This window comes from Protopterus annectens, chromosome 9.part0 (assembly GCF_019279795.1).
Source record: "Protopterus annectens isolate FY-2018-M chromosome 9.part0, PAN1.0, whole genome shotgun sequence".
Taxonomy (NCBI): domain Eukaryota; kingdom Metazoa; phylum Chordata; order Ceratodontiformes; family Protopteridae; genus Protopterus; species Protopterus annectens.
The window spans coordinates 1,355,550,690-1,355,575,123 of NC_056743.1; positions in this window are offsets into that span (position 1 = coordinate 1,355,550,690).

Here is a 24,434-nt window from a genome sequence, read left to right on the forward strand (position 1 = left end):
TTCTGTGAGATTCACCTTCTTCTATAATACTTTAACTTTGTCTACCCTACACTCATCCTTCTACCTGCTTAACTGAATAAACTACTTCAAACTTCAACAAGGTGTCTTTACTCATCCCACAGGCAGGATATCAGACAGACAGTCTCCTAGATCTGCAAGCTAAAGTGATTTTATCTGGTGGACTAATCCTTTGTGCTCTATTTCTAATTCTACCATTTTTTGAAACAGTTCTTCTTGTACAGTCTCATACTCAGCCAAGATTTTATTTCCCAATTTTCTTTTTTATTTTTCAAATACATTTGAATGAATTCCATAGTATTTATACACAACATCTTAAATAACTATGTAGACTATTTATATTAGCCTGACACTATAACAGATCTTAATGTATATAGTTACTTTATAAGCATGTCCAATACATTATCAGAGGGTCTGATCAATTATTGTATAGTTCAATCAATGATAAGACTTTTCCCCAAGGGCTGTTGATAAATGGCTTTGGATAAATTCTTAGTTCTTTAATTTTAATTTCCAATAATGCTGTGGTCATCAGTAGGCTGTAGAAGTCTTCCAAAGTTGGTATTGTGTTTGTATTCCATCTTCTTATTATACACTTCCTTGAAATAGCAAGTACAGTCCATACTAGATACATGTTTGACCTATTCAAATAAGGACCTTTGTTCACATTTAATAATACAAGAGCTTTAGTTAAATACAATGATTCATTAAATAAAGCTTGTAGAAAGTTAATACCATTCCAAAATGGCTTAATTTAACACAATCAAAGAAAATGTGGTTCCAATCTGCATTGTGTACTTGCTCACATCTCCAACATATTCTGTTTATGGAAGAACTAATTTTACTGATCCTGTCTGGGGTTAAGAATGCTCTGTGCAAGCATTTCCAATTACAAATTTCCAGTATTGTGTAAAGGATGTATATTTTATCGATAATAAGATATTTGTTTTAATATCTTCAGTTAACTGTATTGAGTGTCCTTTTGTTATATATTTCCAATAAGAGGCTTTGGGTGTTATTTTATGGTTTATCAATATTTTGTAAAATTTTTAAATACTGTTTCCCATGTCAAAGTCATTATATATGATTTCATATATGTATTTTGTATATTTAGGTATTTCTTTAAATGAAGAATTGTTAATTATTCTACTTAAATATTGCAAATATGACATAATACTCTGTAAGGTTAGCCAATCCTGTTGTGGAATTTTGTATATTGTTTTTATTACTTGCATATCTAAAACTTTTAGTTCTTTGGTACATTGTAGCCAACAAACAATTACCTTTTGTTCCCAGGAATTAATAATTTCTCCATATATTTTATGTGGAAAGTTTTTTGTGACTATAAATGGTGTTAAAAGATCAAACCAGATTTTTAAATCTATATTTACGTTAATAATTTTCCTAAATGAGTCAATGTAATAATTAATCATACGAGTTTTAGTGGGTTTACTTATGCTATATTGCATACTAATACATAATATGTGCCATGGGAAATTGTTTTTATCTGTTATTTGAAATTATTTTTGTAAATCACATTTATTTATTGATATTACAGTTAGTAATTCTTTCCAATTCCTGGAGTAATTTGGACTTATCCAATCTGAGATTGTTTAGATATTGATGCTTTTATATATGTTTCTATATCAGGAAAGTTTAATCCTCCCTGTTTCCATGGTCTGATATGATGTATTAAAGCTATTCTTTTTTCTTTTGGGAAACTAAAAAAATTTTATTAGGCATGAATTTATTTCTTTAAGTATATTCCTTTCTGGTAACAGTTGGATTGCCAAGGCTATATATAGGATCATGGGCAGTAAAAACATTTTTATTAACTGTGGTCTATCTTCAAATGTTAATATTATTTTGTTCCATTTTTCCACAGAGATTTTAATTGTATTGATGATATTATTGTAGTTTTGATGTGATCCCCCTTAGTCTGCAGTTCTTTTTTTTATTTAAAAATAAAAATTTAGATTTATTGAAATGGAGTCCTGAAGTCATGTGAAATTTGTTAATTAATACATCTAAATATTCTAATGTCTCTTTTGTATTAGATAATGTTAGTAATATGTCATCAGCAAATAGCATTACTTTGGAATTGTATTGTTCATAAACATCTATTCCTTTGATATTTATATGGTTACAAATTGAATCTGCCAATATTTCAATAGCCAGAGCAAATAGAATCTGTGACACAGGGCATCCTTGTTTAGTGCCTTTTGTTATATTTATAGATTCAGAGGTAAAAGGACCTAACTTGACATACGCTAAATTATTTGTATATATATTCTTTAGGAGTTGAACAAAGGATGCAGGGAATTCAAACGGCATTAGGATTTTGAATAAATAGGCCCAATTTAGGGAATCAAAGGCTTTCTCTATATCTAAGCCAATTATGAGTGTTTCTTTATTTTCTTTATTTTCTTTATTAACATAATCTATATGAGAAATTATCCTTTTAATATTGTCATATGTGTGTCTATGATATATAAATCAAGTTTGATCATTATTTATTGCTTTGGATAGTGGTATTTTCATTTTGTTAGTTAATATTGTCATAAATATCTTATAGTCATTATTTAATAATGATATAGGTCTATATGAGGTTCAGAGGTTTGGGGATTTGTTTTCCTTTAGGGTTGGTGCGATTAAGGAATATCTCCAAGAGGGTAGTATTAAAGCTTGTGACTGAATTTCTAATACAGTTTTATGGAAGAGGGATAGTATCTTTGATGGAAAAAAGTTTATATATTTCCATAATTATGCTATATATACCTGGAGCTTTATTATTTGTACCCCGTTTTATTGTATCTGTAAATCTCTTTGTAGGATATGGGTGCTTGCAGATCTAGTTTTAATTTTTCTGTTTTTTTTTTCATATTAGAACATTTCTCATCTGGATCTTCTTGATCTATATGTTGATTTTCTTTCTGGAAATGTTCCATATAGTGATTTTGGGTGTATATTGTAACATCAAAGTCACAAAACTTTGAATGCTACAATATCGAAACCACTACATCAAAAGTGGAAAATAGTGAAGCCGTGGAACATCGAAATTTTGCCTAGGGCAAGATTTCGGTGGGCCATAATGCAGCTTCACTATTTCCTCCACTGTGGTGCAATAGTTATGGACCTTAGGGTTAGGGAGCGGGTTAAGGTAAGTGGATAGGTAGTACTGTATGTATGTATGTATGGCTTAGTGTAGGGTTAGAAGTAGGGTTTTGTAAAGTATATGTGTGCGGATTATTTATTTTTTGGTTTGCTTGTGTTGTGTGTGTGTTTCTTGGAACAGCGAATATTTCCCTGGGGAAAAAATTGCTGTTCTGAGCATTCGATGTTATCACATTTTGAACTTCCAGTTTCAAGCTTATGGTGCTCTATATTTTGGAAGTTTGATTATGTAATATAAACCCGTCATTTCTATAGGCATCAAGAATGTCACCCATATCTGAGACATTTTTCCCTTTCTTTTCATGGAAAATGCTTTTAATGTTATTAGCTTTTGATTGTATTTTGATTCTTCTGGATAAATTATGTAGATATTTGGGAGAAGTGTCCAAGTTATACATTTTTAGTTTTTCTAAAGCTAGACTTGTTTTATGTGTTAGAATTTCATTGTATTTATTGTTTAATACTTCTACTTTCTTTTTCATCTCCAAATTATTTTGATTTGTTTCAGCTTTTGCTGCAAAAAGTTTGGATTGTGGATATAATAATTCAGAATCCCATTCTCTGTTTTTTTTATACCAAGTTAGGGTTTTACCACATATGTAAGCTTTTGAGTCCCAAATCATTATTTTACTTATCTCTGTGGTGTAATTAATATCTAAGAAGAACTGTAATTCAGATAATAACCAGGGTTTGAACTCTTTAATTTTATTTATATATGCTGGAATTCTGGAGTTAAAGATTAATGGACTGTACCCATTTCGAAGTTTTAGTATCAATGAATTGTCTGAAAAGGGGCAGGGAGTGATTGAGAAATTAATGATTTTAGTGTGTAAGTCATGGGCAGCAAATATTTTATCTGTTCTAGTTTGGGTACCAAATCTGTGATCTTGGTGAGAAAAAACAAAAAAGATTTATCTTCTTTAAATTTGAAAGTATCAACAAGATGAAATGATTCGACCAACTTGTTTAAAGCTTTTCATATAGCAGATATATGCAGCTGTCTTTTATTTGTAGTTTCAGAAATATCAAATATATAGTTAAAATCTCCTCCTAATATTAAGTTGCTTTTATAATTATTGGAAATGAAATCCAAATGTTTTTTAATAGTTCCTGTTCCAATGTCTGGGAACCAGTACAGATTGGCTAGGGTCCATATTCTGTTATTATATTTAACTATTACTAATGCCTTCTTTATCTTCATACTTGTAAATGATTTCTTGGTTAATCACATTTGTTTTCCATAAAATTGTTACCCCTTTTATCTTTGTCTTATAAGTGGATTGCGCCAATACCATATATTCCTTAGGATTCCATTTGTAATTGTCATTTGTTTTGAAATGAGTTTCTTGAAGGAAGACAATTTGTGCTTTGTTCAGTTTTAAATATTTCAGTAGATTTCATCTCTTGCTAGGATTGTTTAAGCCATTGGTATTTAAAGATAATAAAGTTAAATCCATCTTAGGTTATTTAGACTATGTATTTTTGTTATATTGTGACTACTAAACATTTTCCTCTGATAACTATAAAGTATGTGTTTGAGCTTTTAAAGGAAATTATCAGTTTTATACTTTGAGTGTTTACCAATAAAGTAATGTTTACGTCAGACATTCTAAAAATGTTTTTGTGATATAACAAATATGAATTAATAAATGTTAACAAAACTAAGATCTGTACTAGCCATGGAATGAAAATCATTCCTATTCTAATGGATAAACCTAAGTCCATCAGCTCAAACCTTGACAATCCAGAACATCTGAGCTCCATAAATTGAATTATCATATGGAGAACATTTGTAATAGGAATAAGCAATATTTATATTATTTTGAACAGATACAGTGCTATTGTAGATTAGACATAATTCTAATACAATATAAATGTCTACTTATTGTATAAGCAATTAATATTTACATGAAGGATAGATGACAAGCAATTCAGTCATAGTAAAGTAGACTGTATCATATATAAAGCCTCAATAAAAGATTATAGCACACAGTTATTTAACATATTCACCCTTACTGATGAAGTCTTTCAAAACATATCACTTAATTAAATAGATGGTAATAATATTTATACCTAATGTTTATAATACACTGTATTTTACTGGATATAGGAGAAGTTATATTTCATTGTTTGCCAGCATTTAAGTAATCACTTTCTTGTTAGCTTACTTAAAGCATCAAGTTTGTTTTATGTGAACATTGATGAAAGTTAGCTGTTTTTAATTATCAGTGCATCCCTCTTCCCCCCATTTTCTACACATAAGAATTTTCATATCTGTCATTTCTTAGTAAAAGATGAGTGAAATTATTGGTTAAAAATAACAAATTCACTTATTGTGACTAATAATTACAAATTCCCTTTCCATATTCATAAATTGCCATTTTATGGCATATACTGAAAGTTTTTAGATTTAAATGGCAACATTCTATTTTGTATAATCAGCAAAGGTTAAACTGAGTAATTATTGTCAATTTAATACTATTTGTTCAGAATGTGATTGTTACATTCTGTGGCATTCCTAGTTCAGGCTTGTATTGTTTCCCTTGAACAACTTTGTCAGTTTGATGTCATATGTAAAGCATTAATGACCTTGGTAACAGCTTAAGTATTATGTATGGTCAAGATGGGTTACAAAACCACAATTCAAGTTAAAGCAATTATATGACTTGTTATGCACATTTACTTATATGAGAAAATCATCATGCTTCCCCTTGATGTTCAATATAGTGTATGTCATTTATGAAAAGTTAAAACAGTAGTGTTATTATACACAAGCCCATGTTATTAAATTGTCTGTTGTCAATTTAATACTATTTGTTCAGAATATGATTGTTACATTCTGTGGCATTTCACATTCAGGCCTCTATTGTTTCTCTTGAACAACTTTGTCAGTTTGATGTCATGTATAAAACATTTGTTACCTTGGTAACCATTTAAGTATTATATATGGTCAAGATGGGTTACAAAAACTACAATTCAAGTTAAAGCAATTACATGACTTGTTATGCATATTTACTTATATAAGAAAATCATCATGCTTCCCCTTGACATTCATTGTAGTATATGTCATTTATGACAAGTTAAGACTATGTTATTATAAACAAGCCCATGTTATTAAAGGACAACCGCACCTACAGACTAAAAAAATGTTTATTTCATCATGGTTTGGTGTTTCCTACATTTTAACACCACTGTGGGACTATTTAGAGCTTTTTAGATATTTTATACACAATTTTTGACTCTGACCATATGGGGTCTGGCATCTTGAAATAATTCTGACTGTTTAGTCTGCCTCTAAGTATCCCAGAATGCATTGTTTGTCTCCAAAAAATTGCATCAGATCTGCCATGTTTTCCCTAAAGCTCCTGTCATGCCACTGGTTTTACAGGCATTCACTGCTGTGTTATAGTCACCTACTTTTGGTTAAAATGTTATCCTTGTTTAATGATTACTTCAAACACAAGCAATGCAAATGCCACAGAACAGAATTGAAAAGTGCATTTTTATTGCTCTTTCTTCTTAGAAATGCTAACTTGATTTATTTTGTGAAGGCTGAAATCTAGTTCTTCAAGGTATCTCCCCTCCCCTATTCACACCTACCTTCCCTAACTGTCAAAGAGCTAAGGGTAATTTGACCCATTATCTGCATGTGATTGACAGCTCACAGCAGGTGACCAGACTAATGTACTGTTTTCTTGTCAGCCTTTCCTTCCCTACAGTGGGAGATTTTTTTTGTTGCACTCCTCCTGTCAAATTTAGAACCAAGCTCCATAGCACTGGGAATAATCACTGTTTTGCAAAGCATCAAACTTCCACTTATTTTTCCTTCCTGTTTGGTTAAATAGCTAACAAATGATGCACTATAAACATGAACTATTTCACAGACTTGCATGACAGCACCCACATGCTTTTTTTAAATGGTAATTTAAGAAAATGACGGTATTGCATACTTCTTGTAATCTGATGTAGTGTTGTCGATTAATTGTGACAGACATCTGCTTCTTATGTAAAAACATGCAATTAATGTCTACATATGGTCATTGTAAATTTATGCTCCAGCTGTTACTGTACTTCTGCCTGTACTTTGTCACATATCGGTAGGGCTCTTCAGAAAAGTGAGGTTATAGTTTAACATTTTTGCTAGGTTAAGAGTGGGCTGGGCAAGGCAGCTTTGACATCACAATGTGGGAGGTCCACTGGCTCTTCTATAAAGCATGCAAATCAGGCAGAGATTACATCACTTTGGAGGAGGAAACGTTTCTTCTTAATGCACAAGCATCAGTAAACCTCGATCACAAGCCACAACCCACAGCTTCCTGGAGCTGAATATGGCAACATACAACAGCTGCAAGACACAGCTGCATCCACAAACACCATGCCAGGCTTAATCAAAAAGTCTTTGAAGCTATGATACCTGCCATAATTGATATGAACTATGTTTAGACAGAATAATAATGACATTTGTACTTGCTGCCAGTCACGGCTGCATCCACACACACCATATCAGGATTGATCAAACAGCACTTGAAGCTATGATGCCTGCCATAATCGATATTAACAATGTTTAGACAGAATAAGAATGACATTTATACTAGCTGCCAGACACAGCTGCATCCACACACACCATATCAGGATTGATCAAACAGCACTTGTAGCTGTGATACCTGCCATAATTGATATTAACTATAGTTAGACAGAATAATTATGACATTTGTACTAAGAGCTTGCTACTATTATTTGACCAGGATATACATGACAATTCTAAATCATACTTTAACTGAAGAAGGCATTAGTCTCCATGACAGCAATTTTTTTCAAAACACTCTACTGTTACTGCTATTACATATTATGTTAATTTGTTACATTTGAGTCTGAACTCTGATGAATGGTACCTTGCTGAATTAGTTAATTAATTACTTAAATTATTATAATTAAAATCAATGCAAAATGAACAAGATAAGTATTCATTGAGTTCAAGTATGGGAATAGAAACTTCTATGTTCATATTATATGTTGTTTTATTGGCTTATATATAATTTAAATAGTAATCCATCTTGACCTACCTTTATTTGTGAAGAATTATTGGACTCTTTCAACATTCTGAATAAATTATTACTGTTTCTCAGTTGTTTAAGAAACCCTCCTGTTTTAAAATAAAAACAGATGACAAATGATGTACCATATCAGTTTATACTTTGAGAGATGTAGTTGTAAGTCTTATTTTTTGGGACCGCTATCTTGGAATCAGTTTTTGTTTCTTCTTTCTGGCATCAGTCTAATGATTTTTTCATTTATTATTTTAAGAGTAGGGGCCATCCATTCTATTTCTTCTGGGATAGACACTATGTTGCTGTTTTTGATGATTATAGCTTCTTCTAAGTCATTAAAGGTTCTCATCTCATTGTCAAATAGTATTTTTATCATGGTTGGAAAGGCCAGCTGTGCTTTAATGTTGCTTTGTTTCAACAGTTTTATTATTGGCCGAACTGTTTTCCTTTGTTCTAGTATTCTGGAAGAATAATCATTGTCAAACCTTATCAGGCTTTGATTATATTTTAAGGGTGATTTTCTCCAAGCAAATTGTAATATTAGTTCCTTGTCCAGAAATGAAAGAAATTTTATAACTATGGATCTAGGTGGAGTATTTGTTGAATTAGAAAAAGGTTTCCTCAGTGGTCTATGTGCCCTTTCAATTCCAAATGAAAGTCCCTATTTCAAGTCTAAAGATTCAGGCATCCAGGTTGTTAACAATGAAATAATGTCTTCACCTTCAGCATTTTCAGGTAGACCAAAGATGCTTATGTTGTTTCTCCTTTCCCTGTTTTCTAAGTCATCTATTTTGTTAAGCAGCCATGTATTCTGTTTAAGCAGAAATTCTTTTTGGAATTCTTCCTCTTTGAGTCTCCCTTTAATGTCATTTAGAGAAGTTTCTATATTTGTTATTTTTGTATAGTGTTGCTGTAATAGTTCCTTAAGAGTATCAGTCTGCTTTTGAGAATTTAATTTGAGGTTTTCCAAGTCATTTTTAAAGCCATCCATCTCAAAGATAGTTTCTGTAATTGCAGTTCTTTTTTCAAAGAAGCATCTGGATGAGAATTCCTTGAGTTGTTCATATTCAGTGACTCAATATATCACCAAGTTACTTGACAGGAAAATTTTTGTATATCTCCACTAAAATTAATATTTATGTAGTTTAGTAGTTTATATATATATTTTTGACATTTTAAACTTGAAAATAATAACATTTTCCTATATTATTATACTAGTTTATGGAGCTCTCAAAATTCACTGCTCACAGTTGGCCATCTAGGCTCTGCCCCCAGACAACCTTTTCTTCATTTCGATCTCTGATGTTTGCACTTTTATCAGCCCATCTGAATATCTGTTTAAAGCTTCTTCCATTTTTCCAGCCTTTTATTTGAGTTGATATACTCCTACAGTTTTTGTTTATTTTAATCAGCTCTGAGCATATTTGACTTATTTTTTTTCCTCTAGATTATTGGAATTCAGGTTTTGCACCAAAGCTGGAGCTTGATTTGCTTTTTGCTGAACAGCTGCAGGATTCTTTCCAGTCAGTGCTTTCTCTTTAACTTTGCTAGTCGACTTTCTTTCAGGATCACTTAGTTTCTTCTTTGCTGGTATCCATGCAGTGTACTTACTAGTTAGACAATGAACTTAGTAAAAGTGAGAGTTCCTGGCCCTTGTCTTTTGGGTCCTTTTTTTACACTGGGAGAGCTGAAATTAAGCTGTTAATCAGTGTGTATCCATCTTGGAAAGTCCCCAAGCTATAATGGTACTTTGTATACAACTCAGAGGTGTGACTGTAAAGAAAATGAAAGAAATAAAGACTACACCATTCCCAGCCACCCACACAAGGTACAGTGATCTTCTGTACACAGCTATGAGCAAGGCAGAAATTAGGCGAGTTGGAATACAGGGAAAAGCATCCACTAAGCCTGAATCAAAATTCAGTTACACAGCCTGATGCGAGAGGGATGTACTTTTTCAAGAACACATATATACACACATGCACATACACACATGCTTATGTACAGGCAAATTGGAGGAAGGCATATTGATCTACACAATATCCCTGTGAGTTATGCATCATTTCCAGTATTTAGATTATTCTAAACATGAACTGTAATGATTATTCTTTTGGAATTACATAATGACTCTGAGCTTTACAGCATTTAAATTGATTCATTTGTGTTGCATTGAAAACTATCTAGATGGAAGTTTTGGCTCTGTTTTTTCAGTTAATGCTTGCTAGAATTCCTGCATAGCAAGTGATAAGTGGGGGTAGTTCACTTCATTGTTATTTGGTTTCTGTCTTATATAAGTGGTACATTTAGGATTAATTTCTGCTTAAACTCTGAGCTTTGGCTAGCTAAGACATACATGCAATCAACTGGACGTATAAGTGAATTTAAGTAAATCTTCATCTGCACTTTTTTCAAATAATACAGTATTTAAATTGATTTATTTGTCTTGCATTGAATACTATCTAGCTGGAAGTTGTGGCTCTGTTTTTTCAGTTAATGCTTGTTAGAATTCCTGCCTAGCCAGTGATAAGTGGGGGTATCTGTTTTTTTTCAGTTAATGCTTGTTAGAATTCCTGCATTGCCAGTGATAAGTGGGGGTAGTTCACTTCATTGTTATTTGGTTTCTGCCTTATATAAGTAGTACATTTGGATTATTTTCTGCATAAACTCTGAGCTTTGCCCAGCTAAGACCTACATGCAATCGACTGGAAGTATGAGTGAATTTAAATAAATTTTTATCTGCACTTTTTTCAAATAATACAGCATTTAAATTGATTTAATTGTCTTGCATTGAAAACTATCTAGCTGGAACTTCTGGCTCTGTTTTTTCAGTTAATGCTTGTTAGAATTCCTGCATAGCCAGTGATAGGTGGGGTAGTTTACTTCATTGTTATTCGGTTTCTGCCTTATATAAGTGGTACATTTTGGGTTACTTTCTGCTTAAACTCTGAGCTTTGGCCAGCTAAGACCTACATGCAATCAACTGGATGTATAAGTGAATTTAAGTAAATCTTTATCTGCACATTTTTCAAATAATACAGCATTTAAATTGATTTGTGTTGCATTGGATACTATCTAGCTGGAAGTTGTGGCTTTGTTTTTTTCAGTTAATGCTTGTTAGAATTCCTGCATAGCCAGTGATAAGTGGGGGTAGTTCACTTAACTGTTATTCGGTTTCTGCCTTATATAAGTGGTACATTTTGGATTATTTTCTGCTTAAACTCTGAGGTTTGGCCAGCTGAGACCTACATGCAATCAAGTGGACGTATAAGTGAATTTAAGTAAATCTTTATCTGCTCTTTTTTCAAATAATACAGCATTTAAATTGATTTATTTGTGTTGCATCTAATATATCTAGCTGTAAGTTGTGGCTCATTTTTTTCATTTAATGCTTGTTTGAATTCCTGCATAGCCAGTGATAAGTAGGGGTAGTTCACTTCATTGTTATTCCTTTTTTGTCTTATATAAGTGGTACATTTTGGATTATTTTCTGCTTAAATTCTGAGCTTTGGCCAGCTAAGACCTACATGCAATCAAATTGATGTATAAGTGAATTTAAGTAATTCTTTACCTGCACTTTTTTTCAAATAATACAGCATTTAAATTGATTTATTTGTGCTGCAATAAATACTATCTAGCTGGAAGTTGTGGCTCTGCTTTTACAGTTAATGCTTGTTAGAATTCCTGCATAGCCAGTGATAAGTTGGGGTAGTTCACGTCATTGTTATTTGGCTTCTGCCTTATATAGGTGGTACATTTTGGATTATTTTCTGCTTAAACTCTGAGCTTTGGCAAGATAACACCTACATGCAATCAACTGGACGTATAAGTGAATTTAAGTAAATCTTTATCTGCACTTTTTTCAAAAAATACAGCATTTAAATTGATTTATTTGTGTTGCATTGAATACTATCTAGTTGGAAGTTGTGGCTCAGTTTTTTTAGTTAATGCTTGTTAGAATTCCTGTATAGACAGTGGTAAGTGGGGGTACTTCACTTCATTGTTATTCAGTTTCGCCTTTTATAAGTGGTAGATTTTGGATTATTTGCTACTTAAACTCTCAGCTTTGGCCAGCTGAGAACTACATACAAACAACTGGACATAAAAGTGAATTTAAGAAAATCTTTATCTGCGCTTTTTTTCAAATAATACAGCACTTAAATTGATTTATTTTTGTTGCACTGAATACTATCTAGCTGGAAGTCATGGCTCTGTTTTTTTCAGTTAATGCTTATGAGAATTCCTGCATAGCCAGTGATAAGTGGGGGTAGTTCACTTCATTGTTATTTGGTTTCTGCCTTATATAAGTGGTACATTTTGGATTATTTTCTGCTTGAACTCTGAGCTTTGGCCAGTTAAGACGTACATGCAATCAACTGGACGTAATAGTGAATTTAAGTAAATTTTATCTGCACTTTTTTCAAATAATACAGCATTTAAATTGATTAATATGTGTTGCATTGAATACTATCTAACTGGAAGTTGTGGCTCTGTTTTTTCAGTTAATGCTTGTTAGAATTCCTGCATAGCCAGTGATAAGTGGGGGTAGTTCACTTAACTGTTATTCGGTTTCTGCCTTATATAAGTGGTACATTTTGCATTATTTTCTGCTTAAACACTAAGGTTTGGCCAGCTGAGACCTACATGCAATCAAGTGGACGTATAAGTGAATTTAAGTAAATCTTTTTCGGCTCTTTTTTCAAATAATACAGCATTTAAATTGATTTATTTGTGTTGCATTGAATGCTATCTAGCTGGAAGTTGTGGCTCGGTTTTTTTCATTTAATGCTTGTTAGAATTCCTGCATAGCCAGTGATAAGTGGGGGTAGTTCACATCATTAATATTCCGTTTCTGCCTTATATAAGTTGTACATTTTGGATTATTTTCTGCTTAAACTCTGATGTTTGGCCAGCTGAGACCTACATGCAATCAAGTGGACGTATAAGTGAATTTAAGTAAATCTTTATTGGCTCTTTTTTCAAATAATACAGCATTTAAATTGATTTATTTTTATTGCATTGAATACTATCTAGCTGGAAGTTGTGGCTCGTTTTTTTCATTTAATGCTTGTTAGAATTCCTGCATAGCCAGTGATAAGTGGGGGTAGTTCACTTCATTAATATTCAGTTTCTGCCTTATATAAGTGGTACATTTTGGATTATTTTCTGCTTAAACTCTGAGCTTCGGCCACCTAAGCCCTACATGCAATCAATTGGATGTATAAGTGAATTTAAATAAATCTTTATCTGCACATATTTCAAATAATACAGCATTTAAATTGATTTATTTGTGTTGCATTGAATACTATCTAGCTAGAAGTTGTGGCTCTGTTTTTTCAGTTAATGCTTTTCAGAATTCCTGCATAGCCAGTGATAAGTGGGGGTAGTTCACTTCATTGCTATTTGGCTTCTGATTTATATAAGTGGTACATTTTGGATTATTTCCTGCTTGAACTATGAGCTTTGGCCAGTTAAGACATACATGCAATCAACTGGACGTAATAGTGAATTTAAGTAAATCTTTATCTGCACTTTTTTAAAATAATACAGCATTTAAATTGATTAATCTGTGTTGCCTTGAAGACTATCTAACTGGAGGTTGTGGCTCTGTTTTTTCATTAATGCTTGTTAGAATTCCTGCATAGCCAGTGATAAGTGGGGGTAGTTCACTTCATTATTATTTGGCTTCTGCCCTATATAAGTGGTACATTTTGGATTATTTTCTGCTTAAACTCTGAGCTTTGGCTAGCTAAGACCTACATGCAATCAAATTGACGTATAACTGAATTTAAGTAATACTTTAACTTCACTTTTTTCAAATAATACAGCATTTAAATTGATTTATTTGTGTTGCATTGAATACTATCTAGCTGGAAGTTGTGGCTCTGTTTTTTCAGTTAATGCTTGTTAGAATTCCTGCATAGCCAGTAATAAGTGAGATGGTTCACTTCACTGTTATTCGGTTTCTGCCTTACATAAGTGGCATATTTTGGATTATTTTCTGCTTAAACTCTGAGGTTTGGCCAGCTAAGACCTTCATGCAATCAAATGGACATATAAGTGAATTTAAGTAAATCTTTATCTGCACTTTTCCAAATAATACAGCATTTAAATTGATTTATTTGTCTTGCACTGAATACTATCTAGCTGGAAGTTGTGGCTCTTTTTTTCAGTTAATGCTTGTCAGAATTCCTGCATAGCCAGTGGTAAGTGGGGTACTTCACTTCATTGTTATTCAGTTTCTGCCTTTTATAAGTGGTAGATTTTGGATTATTTTCTGCTTAAACTCTGAGGTTTGGCCAGCTAAGACCTTCATGCAATCAAATGGACATATAAGTGAATTTAAGTAAATCTTTATCTGCACTTTTTCAAATAATAAAGCATTTAAATTGATTTATTTGTGTTGCATTGAATACTGTCTAGCTGGAAGTTGTGGTTCTGTTTTTACAGTTAATGCTGGTTAGAATTCCTGCATAGCTAGTGATAAGTGGGGGTAGTTCACATCATTAATATTTGGTTTCTGCCTTAAAAAAGTGGTACTTTTTGGATTATTTTTTTCTTAAACTCTGAGCTTTGGCCAGCTAAGACCTACATGCAAACAACTGGACATATAAGTGAATTTAAGTAAATCTTTATCTGCACTTCTTTTCAAATAATACAGCATTTAAATTAATGTATTTGTGTTGCATTGAATACTATCAAGCTGGGAGTTGTGGCTCAGTTTTTTTAGTTAATGCTTGTTAGAATTCCTGCATAGCCAATGATAAGTGGGAGTAGTTCACTTCATTGTTATTCATTTTTTGTCTTATATAAGTGGAACATTTTGGATTATTTTCTGCTTAAACTCTGAGCTTTGGCCAGCTAAGACCTACATGCAATCAAATTGACATATAAGTGAATTTAAGTAATTCTTTATCTGCACTTTTTTCAAATATTACAACATCTAAATTGATTTATTTGTGTTGCATTGAATACTATCTAGCTGGAAGTTGTGGCTCTGTTTTTTCAGTTAATGCTTGTTAGAATTCCTGCACTGCCAGTGATAAGATAGGGTAGTTCACTTCACTGTTATTCAGCTTCTGCCTTATATAAGTGGTACATTTTGGGTTATTTTCTGCCTAAACTCTGAGATTTGGCCATGTAAGACCTACATGCAATCAACTGGACATATAAGTGAATTTAAGTAAATCTTTATCTGCATTTTTTTCAAATAATACAGCATTTAAATTGATTTATTTGTCTTGCACAGAATACTATCTAGCTGGAAGTTGTGGCTCTGTTTTTTCAGTTAATGCTTGTGAGAATTCCTGCATAGCCAGTAATAAGTGGAGGTAGTTCACTTCATTAATATTTGGTTTCTGCCTTATATAAGTGGTACATTTTGGATTATTTTATGCTTAAAATCTGTCTTTTGGCAAGCTAAGACCTACATGCAATCAAATGGATGTATAAGTGAATTTAAGTAAATCTTTATCTGCACTTTTTTCAAATAATACAGCATTTAAATTGATTTATTTCTGTTGCATTGAATACCATCTAGATGGAAGTTGTGGTTCTGTTTTTACAGTTAATGCTTGTTAGAATTCCTGCATAGCCAGTGATAACTGGGGGTAGTTCACATCATTAATATTCAGTTTCTGCTTTATAAAACTGGTACATTTTGGATTATTTTTTGCTTAAACTCTGAGCATTGGCCAGCTAAGACCTACATGCAATCAACTGGATGTATAAGTGAATTTAAGTAAATCTTTATCTGCACTTTTTTCAAATAATACAGCATTTAAATTGATTTATTTGTGTTGCATTGGATACTATCTAGCTGGAAGTTGTGGCTGTGTTTTTATCAGTTAATGCTTGTTGGAATTCCTGCATAGCCAGTGATAAGTGGAGGTAGTTCACATAACTGTTATTCGGTTTCTGCCTTACATAAGTGGTACACTTTGGATTATTTTCTGCTTAAAATCTGAGGTTTGGCCAGATGAGACCTACATGCAATCAAGTGGACGTATAAGTGAATTTAAGTAAATCTTTATCTGCTCTTTTTTCAAATAATACAGCATTTAAATTGATTTATTTGTGTTGCATCTAATACTATCTAGCTGGAAGTTGTTTCTCATTTTTTTCATTTAATGCTTGTTAGAATTCCTGCATAGCCAGTGATAAGTGGGGGTAGTTCACTTCATTGTTATTTGGCTTTTGCATTATATAAGTGCTACATTTTGGATTATTTTCTGCTTAAACTCTGAGCTTTGGCTAGCTAAAACCTACATGCAATCAAATGGATGTATAAGTGAATTTAAGTAAATCTTTATCTGCACTTTTTTTTCAAAGAATACAGCATTTAAATTGATTTATTTGTGTTGCATTGAATACTATCTAGCTGGAAGTTGTGGCTCTGTTTTTACAATTAATGCTTGCTAGAATTCCTGCATAGCCAGTGATAAGTTGGGGTAGTTCACTTCATTGTTATTCGGCTTCTGCCTTATATAGGTCCTACATTTTGGATTATTTTCTGCTTAAACTCTGAGCTTTGGCCAGATAAGACGTACATGCAATCAACTGGACGTATAAGTAAATTTAAGTAAATCTTTATCTGCACTTCTTTCAAAAAATACAGCATTTAAATTGATATATTTGTGTTGCATTGAATACTATTTAGCTGGAAGTTGTGGCTCAGTTTTTTTAGTTAATGCTTGTTAGAATTCCTGCATAGCCAGTGATAAGTGGGGGTAGTTCACTTCATTGTTATTCGGTTTTTGTTTTATATAAGTTGTACATTTTGGATTATTTTTTGCTTAAAATCTGAGATTTGGCCAGCTAAGACCTTCATGCAATCAAATTGACATATAAGTGAATTTAAGTAATTCTTTATCTGCACTTTTTTCAAATAATACAGCATTTAAATTGATTTATTTGTGTTGCATTGAATACTATGTAGCTGGAAGTTGTGGCTCTCTTTTTTCAGTTAATGCTTATGAAAATTCCTGCATAGCCAGTGATAAGTGGAGGTAGTTCACTTCATTGTTATTTGGTTTCTGCCTTATACAACTGGTAAATTTTAGATTATTTTCTGCTTGAACTCTGAGCTTTGGCCAGTTAAGACGTACATGCAATCAACTGGACATAATAGTGAATTTAAGTAAATATTTATCTGCACTTTTTTCAAATAATACAGCATTTAAATTGATTAATATGTTTTGCATTGAATATTATCAAACTGGAAGTTGTGGCTCTGTTTTTTCAGTTAATGCGTGTTAGAATTCCTGCATAGCCAGTAATAAGTGGGATGGTTCACTTCACTATTATTCATTTTCTGCCTTATATACGTGGTACATTTTGGATGATTTTCTGCTTAAACTCTGAGCTTTGGCCAGCTGAGACCTACATGCAATCAAATGGACGTAGTGAATTTAAGTAAATCTTTATCTGTATTTTTTTTTCAAACAATACAGCATTTAAATTAATGTATTTGTGTTGCATTGAATACTATCTAGCTGGAAGTTGTGGCTCTGTTTTTTCAGTTAATGCTTGTTAGAATTCCTGCATAGCCAGTGATAAGTGGAGGTAGTTCACTTCATTAATATTTGGTTTCTGCCTTATATAAGTGGTACATTTTGGATTATTTTATGCTTAAAATCTGTGATTTGGCTAGTAAGACCTACATGCAATCAAATGGACGTATAAGTGAATTTAAGTAAATCTTTATCTGCACTTTTTTCAAATAGTACAGCATTTAAATAGATTTATTTGTGTTGCATTGAATACTATCTAGCTGGAAGTTGTGACTCTGTTTTATCAGTTAATGCTTATGAGAATTTCTGCATAGCCAGTGATAAGTGGGGGTAGTTCACTTCATTGTTATTTGGTTCCTGCCTTATATAACTGGTACATTTTGGATTATTTCCAACTTGAACTATGAGCTTTGGCCAGTTAAGACGTACATGCAATTAACTGGACGTAATAGTGAATTTAAGTGAATCTTTATCTGCACTTTTTTCAAATAATACAGCCTTTAAATTGATTAATATGTGTTGCATTGAATACTATTAAACTGGAAGTTGTGGCTCTATTTTTTCAGTTAATGCTTGTTAGAATTCCTGCATTGCCAGTGATAAGTTGGGATATTTCACTTCATTGTTATTCGGCTTCTGCCTTATATAAGTGGTACATTGTGGATTATTTTCTGCTTAAACTCTGAGCTTTGGCTAGATAAGACCTACCTGCAATCAAATGGACGTATAAGTGAATTTAAGTAAAGCTTTATCTGCACTTTTTTTCAAATAATACAGCATTTAAATTGATTTATTTGTGTTGCATTGAATACTATCTAGCTGGAAGTTGTGGCTCAGTTTTTTTAGTTAATGCTTGTTAGAATTCCTGCATAGCCAGTGATAAGTGAGAGTTGTTCACTTCATTGTTTTTCATTTTTTGTCTTATATAAGTGGAACATTTTGGATTATTTTTTGCTTAAACTCTGAGCTTTGGCCAGCTAAGACCAACATGCAGTCAACTGGATGTAAATGTGAGTTTAAGTAAATCTTTATCTGCACTTTTTTCAAATAGTACAGCATTTAAATTGATTAATATGTGTTGCATTGAATACTATCTAACTGGAAGTGGTGGTTCTGTTTTTTCAGTTAATGCTTGTTAGAATTCCTGCATAGCCAGTAATAAGTGGGATGGTTCACTTCACTATTATTCAGTTTCTGCCTTATATAAGTGGTACATTTTGGATTATCTTCTGCTTAAACTCTGAGCTTTGGCCAGCTAAGACCTATATGCAATCAACTGGACATATAAGTGAATTTAAGTAAATCTTTATCTGCACTTTTTTTAAAAAATACATCATTTAAATTGATTTATTTGTCTTGCACTGAATACTATATAGCTGGAAGTTGTGGCTCTGTTTTTTTTTTCAGTTAATGCTTGTTAGAATTCCTGCATAGCCAGTGGTAAGTGGGGGAACTTCACTTCATTGTTATTCGGTTTCTGCCTTTTATAAGTGGTAGATTTTGGATTATTTTCTATCTAAACTCTGAGCTTTGGCCAGCTGAGACCTACATGCAATGAAATGGACATATAAGTGAATTTAAGTAAATCTTTATCTGCATTTTTTTCAAACAATACAGCATTTAAATTGATTTATTTGTGTTGCATTGAATACTATCTAGCTGGAAGTTGTGGCTCTGTTTTTTTCAGTTAATGCTTGTTAGAATTCCTGCATAGCCAGTGATAAGTGGAGGTTGTTCACTTCATTAATATTCTGTTTCTGCCTTATATAAGTGGTACATTTTGGAATATTTTATGCTTAAATGCTTTGGCCAGTTAAGACCTACATGCAATCAAATGGACGTATAAGTGAATTTAAGTAAATTTTTATCTGCACTTTTTTCAAATAATACAGCACTTAAATTGATTTATTTGTGTTGCATTTAATACTATGTAGCTGGAAGTTCTGGCTCTGTTTTTTCAGTTAATGCTTATAAGAATTCCTGCATAGCCAGTGATACGTGGAGGTAGTTCACTTCATTGTTATTTGGTTTCTGCCTTATATAAGTGGTAAATTTTGGATTATTTTCTGATTGAACTCTGAGCTTTGGACAGTTAAGACGTACATGCAATCAACTGGATGTAATAGTGAATTTAAGTAAATATTTATCTGCACTTTTTTCAAATAATACAGCATTTAAATTGATTAATATGTGTTGCATTGAATACTATCAAACAGGAAGTTGTGGCTCTGTTTTTCAGTTAATGCTTGTTAGAATTCCTTCATAGCCAGTGAGTTAGTTCACTTCATTATTATTTGGCTTCTGCCTTATATAAGTGGTACATTTTGGATTATTTTCTGCTTAAACTCTGAGCTTTGGCTAGCTAAGACCTACATGCAATCAAATGGACGTATAAGTGAATTTAAGTAAATCTTTATCTGCACTTTTTTCAAATAATACAGCATTTAAATTGATTTATTTGTGTTGCATTGAATACTATCTAGCTGGAAGTTGTGGCTCAGTTTTTTTAGTTAATGCTTGTTAGAATTCCTGCATAGCCAGTGATAAGTGCGGGTAGTTCACTTCATTGTTATTCGGCTTCTGCCTTATATAGTTGGTATATTTTTGATTATTTTCTGCTTAAACTCTGAGCTTTGGCCAGATAAGACCTACATGCAATCAACTGGACGTATAAGTGAATTTAAGTAAATCTTTATCTGCACTTTTTTTCAAAAAATACAGCGTTTAAATTGATTTATTTGTATTGCATTGAATACTATCTAGCTGGAAGTTGTGGCTCAGTTTTTTTAGTTAATGCTTGTTAGAATTCCTGCATAGCCAGTGATAAGTGCGGGTAGTTCACTTCATTGTTATTCGGTTTTTGTCTTATATAAGTGGTACATTTTGGATTATTTTCTGCTTAAACTCTGAGGTTTGGCCAGCTAAGACCTACATGCAATCAACTGAACATATAAGTGAATTTAAGTAAATCTTTATCTGCACTTTTTTCAAATAATACAGCATTTAATTTGATTTATTTGTCTTGCACTGAATACTATCTAGCTGGAATTTGTGGCTCTGTTTTTTTTCAGTTAATGCTTGTTAGAATTACTACATAGCCAGGGGTAAGTGGCAGTACTTCACTTCATTGTTATTCAGTTTCTGCCTTTTATAAGTGGTAGATTTTGGATTATTTTCTACTTAAACTCTGAGCTTTTGCCAGTGGAGACCTACAAGCAATCAAATGGACTTATAAGTGAATTTAAGTAAATCTTTATCTGCTTTTTTTCAAACAATACAGCATTTAAAATGATTTATTTGTGTTGCATTGAAAACTATCTATCTGGAAGTTGTGGCTCTGTTTTTTCAGTTAATGCTTGTTAGAATTCCTGCATAGCCAGTGATAAGTGGAGGTAGTTCACTTCATTAATATTTGGTTTCTGCCTTATATAAGTGTTACATTTTGGATTATTTTATGCTTAAAATCTGTCTTTTGGCAAGCTAAGACCTACATGCAATCAAATGGATGTATAAGTGAATTTAAGTAAATCTTTATCTGCACTTTTTTCAAATAATACAGCATTTAAATTGATTTATTTGTGTTGCATTTAATACTATGTAGCTGGAAGTTGTGGTTCTGTTTTTTCAGTTAATGCTTGTTAGAATTCCTGCATTGCCAGTGATAAGTGGAGGTAGTTCATTTCATTGTTATTTGGTTTCTGCCTTATACAAGTGGTAAATTTTAGATTATTTTCTGCTTGAACTCTGAGCTTTGGCCAGTTAAGACGTACATGCAATCAACTGGACATAATAGTGAATTTAAGTAAATATTTATCTGCACTTTTTCAAATATTACAGCATTAAAATTGATTTATTTGTGTTGCAATGAAAACTATCTAGCTGGAAGTTGTGGCTCTGTTTTATCAGTTAATGCTTATGAGAATTCCTGCATAGCCAGTGATAAGTGGGGATAGTTCACTTCATTGTTATTTGGTTTCTGCCTTATATAAGAGGTACATTTTGGATTATTTCCAGCTTGAACTATGAGCTTTGCCCAGTTAAGACGTACATGCAATCAACTGGACGTAATAGTGAATTTAAGTAAATCTTTATCTGCACTTTTTTCAAATAATACAGCCTTTAAATTGATTAATATGTGTTGCATTGAATACTATTAAACTGGAAGTTGTGGCTCTATTTTTTCAGTTAATGCTTGTTAGAATTCCTGCATTGCCAGTGATAAGTTGGGATATTTCACTTCATTGTTATTCGGCTTCTGCCTTATATAAGTGGTACATTTTGTTTTATCTTCTGCTTAAACTCTGAGCTTTGGCCAGCTAAGACCTTCATGCAGACAACTGGATGTATAAGTGAATTTAAGTAAATCTTTATCTGCTCTATTTTCAAATAATACAGCATTTAAATTGATTTATTTGTGTTGCATCTAATACTATCTAGCTGGAAGTTAGCCAGTGATAAGTGGGGTAGTTCACTTCATTGTTATTTGGCTTCTGCCTTATATAAGTGGTACATTTTGGATTATTTTCTGCTTAAACTCTGAACTTTGGCCAGCTAAGACCTACATGCAATCAAATTGACGTATAAGTGAATTTAAGTAATTCTTTATCTGTACTTCATTCAAATATTACAATATTTAAATTGATTTATTTGTGTTGCATTGAATACTATCTAGCTGGAAGTTGTGGCTCTGTTTTTTTCAGTTAATGCTTGTTAGAATTCCTGCATACTAGTAATAAGTGGAATGGTTCACTTCACTGTTATTCGTCTTCTGCCTTATATAAGTGGTACATTTTGGGTTATTTTCTACCTAAACTCTGAGATTTGGCCATCTAAGACCTACATGCAATCAATTGGACATATAAGTGAATTTAAGAAAATCTTTATCTGCATTTTTTTCAAATAATATAGCGTTTAAATTTATTTATTTGTGTTGCATTAAATACTATCTAGCTGGAAGTTGTGGCTCTGTTTTTTTTTTCAGTTAATGCTTGTTAGAATTCCTGTATAGCCAGTGGTAAGTGCCGTACTTCACTTCATTGCTATTCTGTTTCTGCTTTATATAAGTGATACATTTTGGATTATTTTCTGCTTAAACTCTGACCTTTGGCTAGATAAGACCTACCTGCAATCAAATGGATGCATAAGTGAATTTAAGTAAAGCTTTATCTGCACTTTTTTTCAAATAATACAGCATTTAAATTGATTTATTTATGTTGCATTGAATACTATCTAGCTGGAAGTTATGGCTCAGTTTTTTTAGTTAATGCCTGTTAGAATTCCTGCACAGCCAGTGATAAGTGGGAGTTGTTCACTTCATTGTTATTCATTTTTTGTCTTATATAAGTGGAATATTTTGGATTATTTTCTACTTAAACTCTCAGCTTTGGCCAGCTGAGACCTACATGCAATCAAATGGACGTATAAGTGAATTTAATTAAATCTTTATCTGCACTTTTTTCAAATAATACAGCATTTAAATTGATTTATTTGTGTTGCACTGAATACTATCTAGCTGGAAATTGTGGTTCTGTTTTTACAGTTAATGCTTGTTAGAATTCCTGCATAGCCAGTGATAAGTGGGGGTAGTTCACTTCTTTAATATTTGGTTTCTGCCTTATACAAGTGGTACATTTTGGATTATATTCTGCTTAAACTCTGAGCTTTGGCCAGCTAAGACCCACATGCAGTCAACTGGACATAAAAGTGAATTTAAGTAAATCTTTATCTGCACTTTTTTCAAATAATACAGCATTTAAATTGATTAATATGTGTTGCATTGAATACTATCTAACTGGAAGTGGTGGTTCTGTTTTTTCAGTTAATGCTTGTTAGAATTCCTGCATTGCCAGTGATAAGTGGGGGTAGTTCACTTCTTTAATATTTGGCTTCTGCCTTATATAAGTGGTACATTTTGTTTTATCTTCTGCTTAAACTCTGAGCTTTGGCCAGCTAAGACCTTCATGCAGACAACTGGATGTATAAGTGAATTTAAGTAAATCTTTATCTGCTCTATTTTCAAATAATACAGCATTTAAATTGATTTATTTGTGTTGCATCTAATACTATCTAGCTGGAAGTTGTGGCGTGTTTTTTTCATTTAATGATTGTTAGAATTCCTGCATAGCCAGTGATAAGTGGGGGTAGTTCACTTCATTGTTATTCGGTTTCTAACTTATATAAGTGGTACATTTTGGATTCTTTTCTGCTTAAACTTTGAGCTTTGGCCAGCTAAAACATACATGCAATCAAGTGGACATATAAGTGAATTTAAGTAAATCTTTATCTGCATTTTTCCAAATAATATAGCATTTAAATTGATTTATTTGTGATGCATTGAATACTTTCTAGCTAGAAGTTGTGGCTCTGTTTTTTTTTTCTTCAGTTAATGCTTGTTAGAATTCCTGCATAGCCAGTGGTAAGTGGGGTACTTCACTTCATTGTTATTCAGTTTCTGCCTTTTATAAGTGATAGATTTTGGATTATTTTCTACTTAAACTCAGAGCTTTGGCCAGCTGAGACCTACATGCATTCATATGGACGTATAAGTGAATTTAAGTAAATCTTTATCTGCATTTTTTCAAACAATACAGCATTTAAATTGATTTATTTGTGTTGCATTGAATAGTATCTAGCTGGAAGTTGTGGCTCTGTTTTTACAGTTAATGCTTGTTAGAATTCCTCCATA